This window comes from Caretta caretta, chromosome 9, assembly GCF_965140235.1.
Source record: "Caretta caretta isolate rCarCar2 chromosome 9, rCarCar1.hap1, whole genome shotgun sequence".
In the NCBI taxonomy this organism is placed as follows: Eukaryota; Metazoa; Chordata; order Testudines; family Cheloniidae; genus Caretta; species Caretta caretta.
Genome location: NC_134214.1, coordinates 35375348 through 35388882, shown reverse-complemented (window position 1 = coordinate 35388882; position 13535 = coordinate 35375348). Strand labels below are relative to the sequence as shown.

Here is a 13535-nt window from a genome sequence, read left to right as displayed (position 1 = left end):
GGCTTATAAAATGGCAGGGGGACAAGAGGCAGCTCCTCAGAGACCCCATCCAAGAAGCTGTGGTTTCAAGTGATAAGCTGAAGTTAGATGTTCAGCCTGAATTCATCAAGTTTGCTCAACTGAACTCAGTTGAGAACCATACCTGTCTGGACCAGTACAGGGTAGTTACGATTACTGAACATCTTTCAATCCTGGGCTTTGCTAAGGCCTTTGCTACCAGAAGGGCTGGTAGAAAGCCATACAGAAGTCTCCTTCACCAGTGGATGGAGAAGGCAGCCCTTGCTACCACAACCTCCTTTTGATAGCTTTCTGCGTAAGTGAGATGGAAGTAGTGTCTCACACTGTAGGAAAATCTGGTCCCTCATGTTCTGATCCAGAGACTTCTTACAAGGATTGGTTACAAACCAATTGTCTGCAATTGTGTTCCTCTTGCCTGGCACATTCCTAGCTACAGATTGTTCCTAGAGTGCATTCATGATCAGCCAAGATAAAAATAATCTATTAGCCAATGGCGTGAGAGCCTCTGTATTACTTGCTTCCATGATCTTAGTCCACAAAACTGCCTCATATGCAAACATGCCATGCAAACTATAAGTACAATACAGAAATGAGATTCCATCACAAAAAACAAAACAGGCACTAAAGTCTCTCAGAGATGCACTGAAAACAAAGGGCTCAGATTTAGAACTGCTGAAACATACCTGGGCTGAAAAGCAGGACTGGAAGGAACGAAGAAAGGATACCTAAGGCATATTGCTGGGATGTGAAAGAGAGCTGGACCAACACCCTACTGTAGCACTATATCTTGCAGGAACCTCCTTTGATAACCATCGTCAAAAAGGAACCAACTGAAACATTTGGAAAGCAGCATTTATACTCAACAGGTGTGTGCAGCAGGGGACTTGGCCTGTGCTTTACCTTACTACTACTGACCTCAGGAATCAAAAAGCTTGATAGCTAAGGGAGCTCCACCAGTCTATAGCTAAGGAGATAAAAATGAGGATATCATGCACAAGTTGTAGTGTTAGAGAACATGATGTCCCTTGCTACATTACATAAAATCACTGGCTTCAATATCATTCCTCTGTAGGAGTGGTTAAAACACTAGTGGCACTTTATAATAAATTATTATTGCCAAAAACTAAACGTATATATTTTATTAGGTTTCCCTGATTTGAAATTATTTCACTGAAAAAACTGAACTTTTCAAAAGCAAACTAGGGCTATCAAGTGATTTAAAAAATTGCATGATTAATCGCAATGTTAAACAATAATAGAATACCATTTATCTAAATATTTTGGATGTTTTCTACATTTTCAAATATATTGATTTCAATTACAACACAGAATACGAAGTGTATAATGTTCACGGTATGTTTATTTTTTATTACAAATATTTGCACTGTAAAAAATAAAGAAATCGTATATTTCAATTAACCTAATACAAGTACTGTAGTGCAATCTCTTTATAATGGAAGTTGAACTCACAAATGTAGAATTATGTACAAAAAATAACTGCATTCAAAAATAAAACAAAGTCCACTCAGTCCTACTTCTTGTTCAGCCAATCGCTCAGACAAAACAAGTTTGTAAACAAGATGTGGGCAGCATTATCTCCTGCAAATTGTAACCAAAGTCACCTGAAAGTGAGAAGAGGCGTTCACATGGCAGTGTTGTAGCCGGCGTCTAAAGTTATTTATGTGCCAGATGCGCTAAAGATTCATATATCCCTTCATGCTTCCACCACCATTCCAGAAGACACACGTCCATGCTGATGACAGGTTCTGCTCGATAACGATCCAAAGCAGAGCAGACAGACACATGTTCATTTTCATCATCTGAGTCAGATGCCACCAGCAAAAGGTTTATTTTCTTTTTTGGTAATTCGGGTTCTGTAGTTTCCGTATCAGAGCGTTGCTCTTTTAAGACATCTGAAAGCATGTTCCGTTTTTGGAAGGCACTTCAGATTCTTAAACCTTGGGTCGAGTGCTGTATCTATCCTTCGAAATCTCACATTGGTACCTTCTTTGCTTTTTGTCAAATCTGCAGTGAAAGTGTTCTTAAAATGGACATGCGCTGGGTCACCATCTGAGACTGCTATAACAAGATATATATGGCAGAAAGTGGTTAAAAAGAACAGGAGACATACAATCATCCCCCAAGGAGTTCAGTCACAAATTTAATTAAAACATTTTTTTTTTAAACAAGCATCATCAGCATGGAAGCACGTCCTTTGGAATGGTGGCCAAAGCAAGAAGGGGCATACACATTTAGCATATCTGGCACGTAAATACCTTGCAACATCGACTACAAGAGTGCCATGCAAATGCTTGTTCTCACTTTCAGGTGACATTGCAAATAAGCAGCAGTCAGCATTATCTCCTGTAAATGTAAACAAACTTGTTTGTCTTAGCAATTGGCTGAACAAGAAGTAGGACTAAGTGGATTTGGAGGCTCTAAAGTTTTACATTGTTTTGTTTTTGAGTGCAGTTATGTAACAAAAAAAATCTGCATTCGTAAGTTGAACTTTCACAATAAGGAGATTGCACTTCAGTACTTGTATGAGGTGAATTGCACAATACTATTTCTTTTGTTTATCATTTTTACAGTGCAAATATTTATAATAAAAATAAAGTGAGCACTGTACACTTTGTATTCTGTGTTGCATTAGAAACCAATATATTTGAAAAAGTAGAAAGATCCAAAAATATTTAATACATTTCAATTGATACTTTATTGTATTCTAAAGGATGTCAATTAGAAGAACAACTGAACTGTCTCTTCAGACAAAACTGAGCTGAAAGGAAGATTCTCCAATAGTCTACTATTTAAATATGTAACAGACAGAAGGCAGCATTAGACATTGCCTATAACATGAACATACCTTCCTTCCTGTTCTTAAGTGTGCCTTTATTGGAAGAGGTTTAATATTTGAGACATCTGACATTTAAAATGCTAACAAACCAGGTTAATGTCAAAGACAAAGGATCAGGATTTGTTTACAGTTCTGTGGTACGTGTGCCAGCTCAGCAGCAAACTGAGCTTGACTACAGCAATCCTCAGAACACAAGATGTAAATGGGGCTAATACCACAGGAGACTGGTTCAATCTTTCTCCAACTTCAGTTCCATTCGTTCTCTAATGGTGGTGGGAAACTATTGCTAAAGCCACATATGAACGGACTTCTCTACTGTAATTGTCCCAGTCAGCTAAAACTTGAAATATAGGCAGCTTTCCTTTGAAAAAGACTGAAGGCAAAACTAAGCCAAACCAATCAGGGAAAATAAATTTGATGTAAAACCTATCCCATTTGTTCAGTTTAGTAACTTAGGAAATGAAAAAAAATCTTTTTTGTAATGGACAGAACAAGAGAATGCATAAACAAACAAGATAATACCACATTTCTTGAAAAAGTTTATAAGCTTTAATATAATAGGGTTTCCTTCATGATGTCTGAATTTTTTTAAAGTAAGTTGTGGAATTTACAAGTGTAAAAAAAAAAGGAGAAAAAATATTATGAGATTTAAATTGGTTACGAATGCATTTTACTTTATGAGAATTTTCAATAAATATTTGCTGAAATAGGGATTTTTATTTTTACTAAGAAAAAATAAGCACCAACATAAAAACAGTTAGTGCTAACTTTGTTAATTTATTGTATGCTTAACAGTGTTAATTGCGACAGGAATGGAAGAGTGCTCTCACCCAACACATTCCCTTCCACCCAATATAATGACAAATGCTGATTTTTAAATTAAATTGATTAAATTAAAAAGTCAATACCCTTACACAAGTTTTGTACATAGATATATGTATTAGAAAGGGTAGTCAATACTTCATTTAAAAAAAAAAACACTTCAATGTAGCCTACGGTAGCTACAACCTATTTATTTCAGTAATTGTTAGAGCATGCAAATTATCTGAAACAATGCAGAGTGCATTGGTCACGAAATACTAAAGCATCAAGGTTAATTTATCAGCAGCACTCGCCAACATTCAGCAACTGAATTAAATGCAGCAAACACTCATGTTAATTTGATAAAACAAAGTTGCGTGCCAGACATTTACTTTAAAACACATGCAAGTTTTCATTGAAATTTAGATCTGTAAAGAAAAGCATAAGGAGTCCAAGGTGCAACACAAATGAAGAAAGGTAACTTAGGTTTACAAGTGTTGGTCTGACATTTATGTGGTTTATGATATAGTCATTAATGTTTCTTTAGTAAAAACCACGTCAATGCCTTTCAAGAATAATGGAACAAATCCGAGACTAGATTGGTGTTTTCTATCAGAGACGGGAAAAGAAAAGGGTGCCTTTTTCTAGCACCAACTTCTCTGGAGAGAGGCTTTCTGTGGGCAAAGGCAAGAATTTCAAAGGCAGCATCCTCTTCTAACTCTGCCTATCTGGAAGAAGGATGAGAAAAGAAACCCATTCCCTGTGGGCTCAAGGGCCATACTGCAGAGACATCTACTGTTCCAATGGCCTGTCTCTCCTTGGGAATGCACCTCCTGAACGGACAGTGGCCTAGAGCTGCTTAACATAAGCAGCAGAAAGGACATAGGAAGAACCAATACAGCTTCAAGTTATATTATTTCTTGACCATCTTTTCACATGGAAATCCAGAAGCAGAGCCTGACCTCTGTTGCTCTACCCCACAGCAAATTAGTGAAGCCCTGCAAGTGCTACTCATGGAAATTCACTGGATCAGAGGAGGACATAGGACAGTGCCACAGAAATAGCACTGCCCCACTGCCTCTTTTGCACACAGGGAACTCCCAAAAATTGTCTAGGCCACTTTTTTAAAACGAAAAACAAAAGTCCGGACACTGCTTCCAGTGAAGCCTGTGTGAACTTTTTCATTGACTTCAATGGAATAAGGAGGAGTGATAATTTCCTGGAAACATGAAGAGTATTAGTGAAGTAACGCAGAGATGTGTGCTCCCTGTTAATATATTGTATTACCTAATTATGCTTGAAATTTGACCTCTGAAGTAGCAAGCTCTATGGTATCCTGCCACCATTCGTGGTAGCGCAAAAAGAAAATGTCCATAGAATGTCTGAGTGGATGGGTAGAAAATTGAGACAATTTACTAAGAAAAAAAATAAGCAGATAAAACAGTATCTAGTTTATTACGTATAGAAAGATTTCCAGAATTTACAAACACCCACATATTTCATTCCAGGAAGAGTTTTGATTTGAAGACTTCACCCATGGTTCTTTTTTTTTCCTTTTTTCTCCTAATATATACACAATGGAAGACTTTGATTTCTTTTTTCTGCTTTTTGTAAGTTTCTGTGCAATAGATGAGTTCAAGTTGACACTTGTAAATACCATCTACAGTAAGTTTATCTTCATTTGAGTTAATACAGCCTATTTTACAAGAGGAGTACAAAATTATTATTTTTTCTTTTGGAAAGAATTTAGCTCAACATCAGGGTTATCTTACAACTGATAGTATCAGTAAATATGACTGTACAATCAAGGCCCAGGGGCCAATGATTCATATTATATTATTTTCTGAATTACAATCTTAAAACAAGAATAGTACCCTACTCTATTCTTATTAGCCTTGTTTTAAGCAGGTTCCCCACTCTGTTTACAACAGAATATAGTATACCTCAGTTCCACATCAAAAAAGATGTGCTGTAGGAAAAGTTACATTTTAATTAAAAAAGTACATGTATAAATCAAAACCTATGTTAAATATTTAATACTCTTCAACCAACATTAACAGTTTTGTATGTAATAATTTACAATGATGATTTGTCATACAGGTTTTCAGCAGCAAATGAAATGTAATGTATCACGTAAATGTGCTAGTACAATTCCCATTCTCACCATGACATAGTGGTGGGCACATCAGTTCACTGTGTCCAGCTAAGTCCTTATGGTAGAGGATGAAGTAATAGAGACTCATTGTCCAGGTGTCACAGTGCTTTTGCTTGGCACAACACAGAATGTGCAGTTCAGTCAACTAACTCCTGAGGTTTGTGTAAAGTAAACAAACTGAACTGGATGCATCGTACCCATCTATGGACGAGGAGGAGGATGTGAGGTCCTAGTTGTGATTCATGTAACATTTATAGTCTGGATACCCATGAGTAAAAAGAAGGATTTGCTGAGGTTGTATAGGTCATCATTCTGAAATTGAAAGAGAAAGAAAGTAACCGTATTAGGCTTGTAAACACACTGCTTATAATTAATGCTTTGAACAACACAAGTGACATGTGCCATTCAAAGTTCAGTCTTTAACACCTTAGAAAAGAATGACATACATAAACTGTACTCAAACATGTAACAATTACTAAAGCATCAAAGATGCTGAAAATCAGAAATATATTTTAAACATATTTGAGAGATTCACATATGGAAAAAAGAAAACAAGAGTGTTCATACTGATTAGATTTCTTGACACTAATTTCTATATCAAAGAAAAGATTATCCTTCTGGGGTCTTTTGTACTCTCCGCAAGGAAGTTTTTGGTTAGATTGTTGACCCCACTTTCCTGCCTACCCAGGTGCACAATTTCTTGTATGAAAAGGTGCCATGCAACCTCAACATGCCCACCACTGACCATTAATAAGTTATGAAAAACTATAAAATGCAAATTTTGGACATTCCTATGGTGCCAGAAGTCAGGACCTATTGTTGATATCCACTGACGTTTTTTTAAAAATATAGTTCATATCATTGAGAGAAGACTGATGCCTCATCCACACGGTGTGTTAGTCTGTACTAGTAGGGTATAAATTCTAGTGTAACCTAGCATGTCATGCATCAACTGGCCCATGTTGATCCTCATGGTATGCACTAGAAGTTCCCTAGTGTACCAGGACTACTAGACTAGAATTTACATCCCACTTATGCGGACTAATGCATCATACAGACAACCTCTGACACCTCACAAGATGCTGCAGCCATAATTCTGCTTCTGAGCCTACTCTCAGTAGGGAGGTTATGACATCATTAAAACTAGGACTTTGACAAAAAGTGACCCGCCAGCGAAAAATATTCCATAAACACCACTACTTTCTGTTTTACTTCTGGCCTAAATAGAATTTATAAGCTAAGATTCTGATTTTAACAAACGTGTATAATTTTCATAACATATACCATGTCTTAAAAAGAGAGATTAACAGTATATTTCCCCCTGCAAATAAAGACTTCCCACAGGGACACTGGAGTAAAAACTGAAAAGGCCTCCTGTCCCATACTCTTTCATTTCCCAAGAAACAGAATTTACTTTGTGTGGTCCTTCAAGTGAAAGGAAAATCTATCCTTGCAAATGATGCATGGTATGCTGTGAAAACTCCCTGGAGAATTCTCTCACAGATCTCTCATTTACTTTCAACTTTCTCCTGAACTCATATTGCAATCTACTGGAATGTTCCTACCAGAATATCTATATACAGCTTAACATAGCTTCACCGCTTTCAACTATGTTGGACCTAAAAATAGACAGTAATGCCATGCTTTATTAAAGGACGAGTGACAAAGAAAGAAATCACCTAATTTAAACAGAGAAGTAGTGAAATGCGCATGATTTGCTTTTCATTTCATATCTGGCTCTAATCCAGCATAGCTGAATGAATTTAGTGCAAGAACAAACTGTACTCAGTAGTATGGTCACAAGTTCCAACCTGCACAGTGGAAGAAACAGGAAGGGAAATGGACAATTTTTCCACTTATGTCAAGCTTCTTGTTTTGAGATTTTTCAATAAATAAAAACAATGTTCAGTGTCAAAGCAATATATCATATCTATTATCTAATGTTTCTGTAATCTACCTAAACTCCCAAATCTGTCATGCATTACTTCTAAAAATCCCCTCTTACTTCCCCCAACACAATCAGTACCATCAAGACTCTTTTGTGCAATCTCTGGGTGTTACTCTCCAGTCTTCTGTACACAGAAACTAATACAAGAGAAAAAGAATTTTCTGGAGACAGGGAAATTATTATCTAGTGAAATCATTCAGAAACTTCAACTGTCCTGAAGAAAATAGTAATTATGGAAGACTAGGTGCATAAGCTACCAAAACCTTTGGAAAAGTGAAACAAGGTGAAGGCTGGAGTAGGTTGTAGATCTAGGAATTTCTGTGACTCAGGATGACTGTCCAAAAATATATGGAGCAGTAACTGTAGTACGCTTTCAATGCATGTAAACTGGGGCTCTCAGTAGTTCCTTAGAAAAGCACCATGAAAAGGATACTTGTAGTAGTAACATGGGTCAGTTTCAGATCTATTACCACACTTTAATATCTGCAGGGTTACAACAGGATAGGATACTCTTGTAAAGATTTCCTGAAAATTATCTTGTGACACTACTGTGACACCATATAAGCAACTTCAGTTTCCCTGTAAGATAGTTTGGAGCAAAGACACCATTTTAACTGGAGAATCTATCAAGATCTCAGAACTCTGTCCATTTGAATTAAGCTTTTGAGTGTATCAGCTGTTTTTGAAACAGGAATGAAGAGATGGCTCTATACTACATCCTTTGAAACACTTTTACATAGATCTATAAAAAAAGAGTTATCCCATTTAAGTGAAGAGATTCTACTTTTAAACAATTTGTATTGTTCATTGAGATCTAAAAAAATAAGGCAAAAAGTCCATATTATTTTGGTCTAAGTCTTCAAAATTTCTTTTAAAAAACCAAAACTATGTGAGTTACAAGGATTCTAAAGTAGGCATCTGAAACGTGTTACGCATGTTCTAAATTACAAAAAACATAACACACAAGTGACAAAAACATTTAGAAACATTGGATTCTCTGCTAAGGAAAGTTTTAGCCTAGACAGATGATTTTAAAATGACCTACTTATCAACTCCTTATCCCCCTTTTCCCCCCAAAAAAACGTATAATGGAGATACTGACAACCCATACTATAACTGCACAACTGTGATGAGTGGTCTGACTGATTCCACACACAACAAAAACAAAGATAACATCCCTACTGAAAGCAGACCTGCTTCCTCAAGGTCACTGTAATATCACCATAACTATATAGAATAAACAGGGCCTTAGATCTGTGTGTACACACATAAATTAGAACTTAGGAAGTGCACAACCATTAGGACTTAAAAACTTTATAGAGTATTTCTTGACTTCTGTGACAAAATAACTGAATTTATTATGGGAACGATTCCCATCTTGTGAGGACAACCTTGTCTGAATTAAATGGACAATACCGGGTCTCATCAGAAAGAGCTCCCAACATCAGAGAGATACCTGGTGGAGATAGCAGCTATTGAGAAGACAACTTTGACAGGAAATATAACAACACATCTCGTAGGAGTTCTATCAAGTTAGCATCATAAGAACCAGAATGCTGGTTGACAATTGTGCTCTACAACCTTGTAGGGTGAAATCAGAGTAGCCCTCGTAGAGAGCCACTTAACACTGGGATGTGCAGAAAACCTCCTTTTACTTAAGAACATAATGTAGCGAACAGACTTTTTAGCTTGGACACTTGTGTCCTATTTAAAAAGGTCCTCCTGGATGAACTCCAGGAAACCTCTAACCAACTTTAACATCACATTTAGTCCCTGGACTTTTCATTTGCAAGTAGAATAAGTTCATTTTATAGACTGCTTTCTAGGAGCTATTACTGTTGATAACCTGGGTCAATTTTTGTTTACGTCACGTCTTTCAAAACACAAGACAGTTAGGATGAGCCGGTCTGGTCCTGGATAGAAGACTGGCCCTTGTGATGGCAGATCTCCGAGTTAGTGGCATCAAGAGATATTACGCTAGGTTGATGGTTTAAAAAAAAAACAAAAAAAAACACAACCCACCCAAGGGGATTTCCAGTGTTCCTCAGCTGAGGGAACAAACAAGAAAAATCACAGGACCTTTCACCTCAGCCAATGGACATGACAGGGTGAAATATGGATGGGATAAACAGGAATTAATGGATCTCTCTCACATGAGTTCTTGTCAGGGAAGCTTATCTATGCATGAAACCAGCATTCCCAATAGACTTCAATAGGGACCGGACTTTTGTTAAGGCACAACTTGTTTTTTCATTACCGGTGCCTTCATTTTTAACATTCCTCCAAGACAAGACTTTTATCTTATAGTACCCAATATATCCTAAGATGCTTTAGAAACTATCATTCTATATCTTTTCCTTTATCTATCTATCTATCTATAGATATCTTTATTTATATCTGTATCTTCCTGAAAAAGCACAAGATCTAATCTGCACAGACACACCCCTGGAACCCCGACCTGAGATATTCTATCTACTACCTAAGATCCATAAACCTGGAAATCCTGGGTGCCCCATCATCTCAGGCATTGGCACCCTGACAGCAGGACTGTCTGGCTATGTAGACTCCCTCCTCAGGCCCTACGCTACCAGCACTCCCAGCTACCTTCGAGACACCACTGACTTCCTGAGGAAACTACAATCCATCGGTGATCTTCCTGATAACACCATCCTGGCCACTATGGATGTAGAAGCCGTCTACACCAACATTCCACACAAAGATGGACTACAAGCCGTCAAGAACACTATCCCCGATAATGTCACAGCTAACCTGGTGGCTGAACTTTGTGACTTTGTCCTTACCCATAACTATTTCACATTTGGGGACAATGTATACCTTCGGATCAGCGGAACTGCTATGGGTACCCGCATGGCCCCACAGTATGCCAACATTTTTATGTGGATTTAGAACAACGCTTCCTCAGCTCTCGTCCCCTAACGCCCCTCCTCTACTTGCGCTATATTGATGACATCTTCATCATCTGGACCCATGGAAAAGAAGCCCTTGAGGAATTCCACCATGATTTCAACAATTTCCATCCCACCATCAACCTCAGCCTGGTCCAGTCCACACAAGAGATCCACTTCCTGGACACTACAGTACTAATAAACAATGGTCACATAAACACCACCCTATACCTACCTACATGCCTCAAGCTTTCACCCTGACCACACCACATGATCCATCGTCTGCAGCCAAGCTCTGCGATACGACCGCATTTGCTCCAACCCCTCAGACAGAGACAAACACCTACAAGAGCTCTATCAAGCATTCTTACAACTACAATACCCACCTGCGGAAGTGAAGAAACAGATTGATAGAGCCAGAAGAGTTCCCAGAAGTCACCTACTACAGGACAGGCCTAACAAAGAAAATAACAGAAAGCCACTAGCCGTCACCTTCAGCCCCCAACTAAAACCCCTCCAACGCATTATTAAGGACCTACAACCTATCCTGAAGGATGACCCAACACTCACAAATCTTGGGAGACAGGCCAGTCCTTGCCTACAGACAGCCCCCCAACCTGAAGCAAATACTCACCAACAACCACATACCACACAACAGAACCACTAACCCAGGAATCTATCCTTGCAACAAAGCCCGTTGCCAACTGTGCCCACATATCTATTCAGGGGACACCATCTCAGGGCCTAATAACATCAGCCACACTATCAGAGGCTCGTTCACCTGCACATCCACCAATGTGATATATGCCATCGTGTGCCAGCAATGCCCCTCTGCCATGTGCATTGGGCAAACTGGACAGTCCATACGTAAAAGAATAAATGGACACAAATCAGATGTCAAGAATTATAACATTCATAAACCAGTCGGAGAACACTTCAATCTCTCTGGTCACGTGATTACAGACATGAAGATCGCTATCTTAAAACAAAAAAACTTCAAATCCAGACTCCAGCGAGAAACTGCTAATTGGAATTCATTTGCAAATTGGATACTATTAATTTAGGCTAAAATAGAGACTGGGAGTGGCTAAGTCATTATGCAAGGTAGCCTATTTCCCCTTGTTTTTTCCTAACCCCCCCCCCCCCCCCCGACGTTCTGGTTAAACTTGGATTTATGCTGGAAATGGGCCACCTTGATTATCATACACATTGTAAGGAGAGTGGTCAGTTTGGATGAGCTACTACCAGCAGGAGAGTGAGTTTGTGGGGGTGGGGGGAGGGGGGGGAGAAAACCTGGATTTGTGCTGGAAATGGCCCACCTGGATTATCATACACATTGTAAGGAGAGTGATCACTTTAGATAAGCTATTACCAGCAGGAGAGTGGGGTGGGAGGAGGTATTGTTTCATGGTCTCTGTGTATATAATGTCTTCTGCAGTTTCCACAGTATGCATCCGATGAAGTGAGCTGTAGCTCACGAAAGCTTATGCTCAAATAAATTGGTTAGTCTCTAAGGTGCCACAAGTATTCCTTTTCATTCTGTATCTGATTTCTCTACACACAGAACCCTGATTAGCAGAACTGTCCAGGAAGTGATATGAGATCATTTCCTCCTTCTTTATTCATTATTACAACTACCATGATCCTGGAAGAGATCCTGAAGCACTTTGCCAGACCAAACACTAATGATCAGAGTGGAAAAAGCTGGCAACCATGTGCCAAGTAGGATTATTGTCTGTAGATCATACAATGAGAATATGAAGACAAGTCTCCTTCAGATCCATGGAAGACAGAAAACCTCTCTGTAGTCAGTTGTCAAGTAGACTTGAGAACATCCCATCATTAACAAAGGCTCCTGTAGGCAGTTATTCAGCGCTCTGCCTGAAAATCTGTTTTCTGTCCCCAATTCTCCCAGGCTAGAAATATAGTAGGATGAGGAACTGCCCTTGAGTTCCCTCTGCCAGGGAATGGGTTGTATTATTCGAATCTGTAATAAATGATGGTGGACTGCCTTCATGTCCTGCCATTTCCATAGTTGACTTGAGACAAAACTGTCCATTTGATTCTTCCACAGCTCAGAATCACCCCCTATGGACAATGTTCAGGAACTTAAATTTTGACCACTGGTGAGTACCTATTAGTTCCCAAAGTTAGAGAGCCTGGCACCAATCGGGGAAGTGGGGGTACTCAGGGTGAGGGTCTATTCGAGACACAGTTGGCAGAGTCTCATGAAGATTGCTCTGAAAATATCCATCATCACTAACTCCTTTCACCCCAAACTTGTTCCAACCACCAATGCAAAATGGTAATTTCTCTTGTTGTACTTCAGGGGCTCCTTCAACTTGCAATATGATCTGTATTCCTTTGCATTGTGTTTGGCAGGTGCCCGGATTATAACTTGACTTTTCTGATGACTCCATGACCACCATGTCTAGGGTGACCAGACAGCAAGTGTAGAAAATTGGGACAGGGGGTGGGGGGTAATAGGTGCCTATAAAAGAGACAGCTCCAAATATCGGCACTGTCCCTATAAAATCGGGACATCTGTTCACCCTAACTTTGTCCCTTGCCTTCCATAACATTTTCCACTGATATAACAAGAAAGCATGAAGCCGATTTGTATAGGAATTCGCTCTCATTGACCAAAGACACTCATGCCTACAAAAAACAGAGATGTATCCCACTATTCTGAGTAAGAGATATATGGCATACCTAGTGTGATCACAGAGAAAGTGGCTGTCAAAAGACATTTTCCAGAGAGAAGCTCTTAGGCTGTGAAATCTTTAGTTTTGAGAGGCACTACACATGCAGTACTATCGACCAACATTAGCAATGCTCATGCAAGGTATG

General features: G+C 38.9%; 1 protein-coding gene across 1 annotated transcript in view; it reads right to left on the bottom strand.

Moving 5' to 3' along the window:
• Positions 1 to 5112: 5112 nt before the first annotated feature.
• Positions 5113 to 13535, bottom strand: part of IRS1 (insulin receptor substrate 1) — a 94310-nt gene continuing 85887 nt past the window's right edge. Inside the window, exon 2 of the mRNA XM_048864587.2 lies at positions 5113 to 6143. The gene's annotated coding sequence lies outside the window, so the exon portion shown is untranslated. The remainder of the gene's footprint in view (positions 6144 to 13535) is intronic.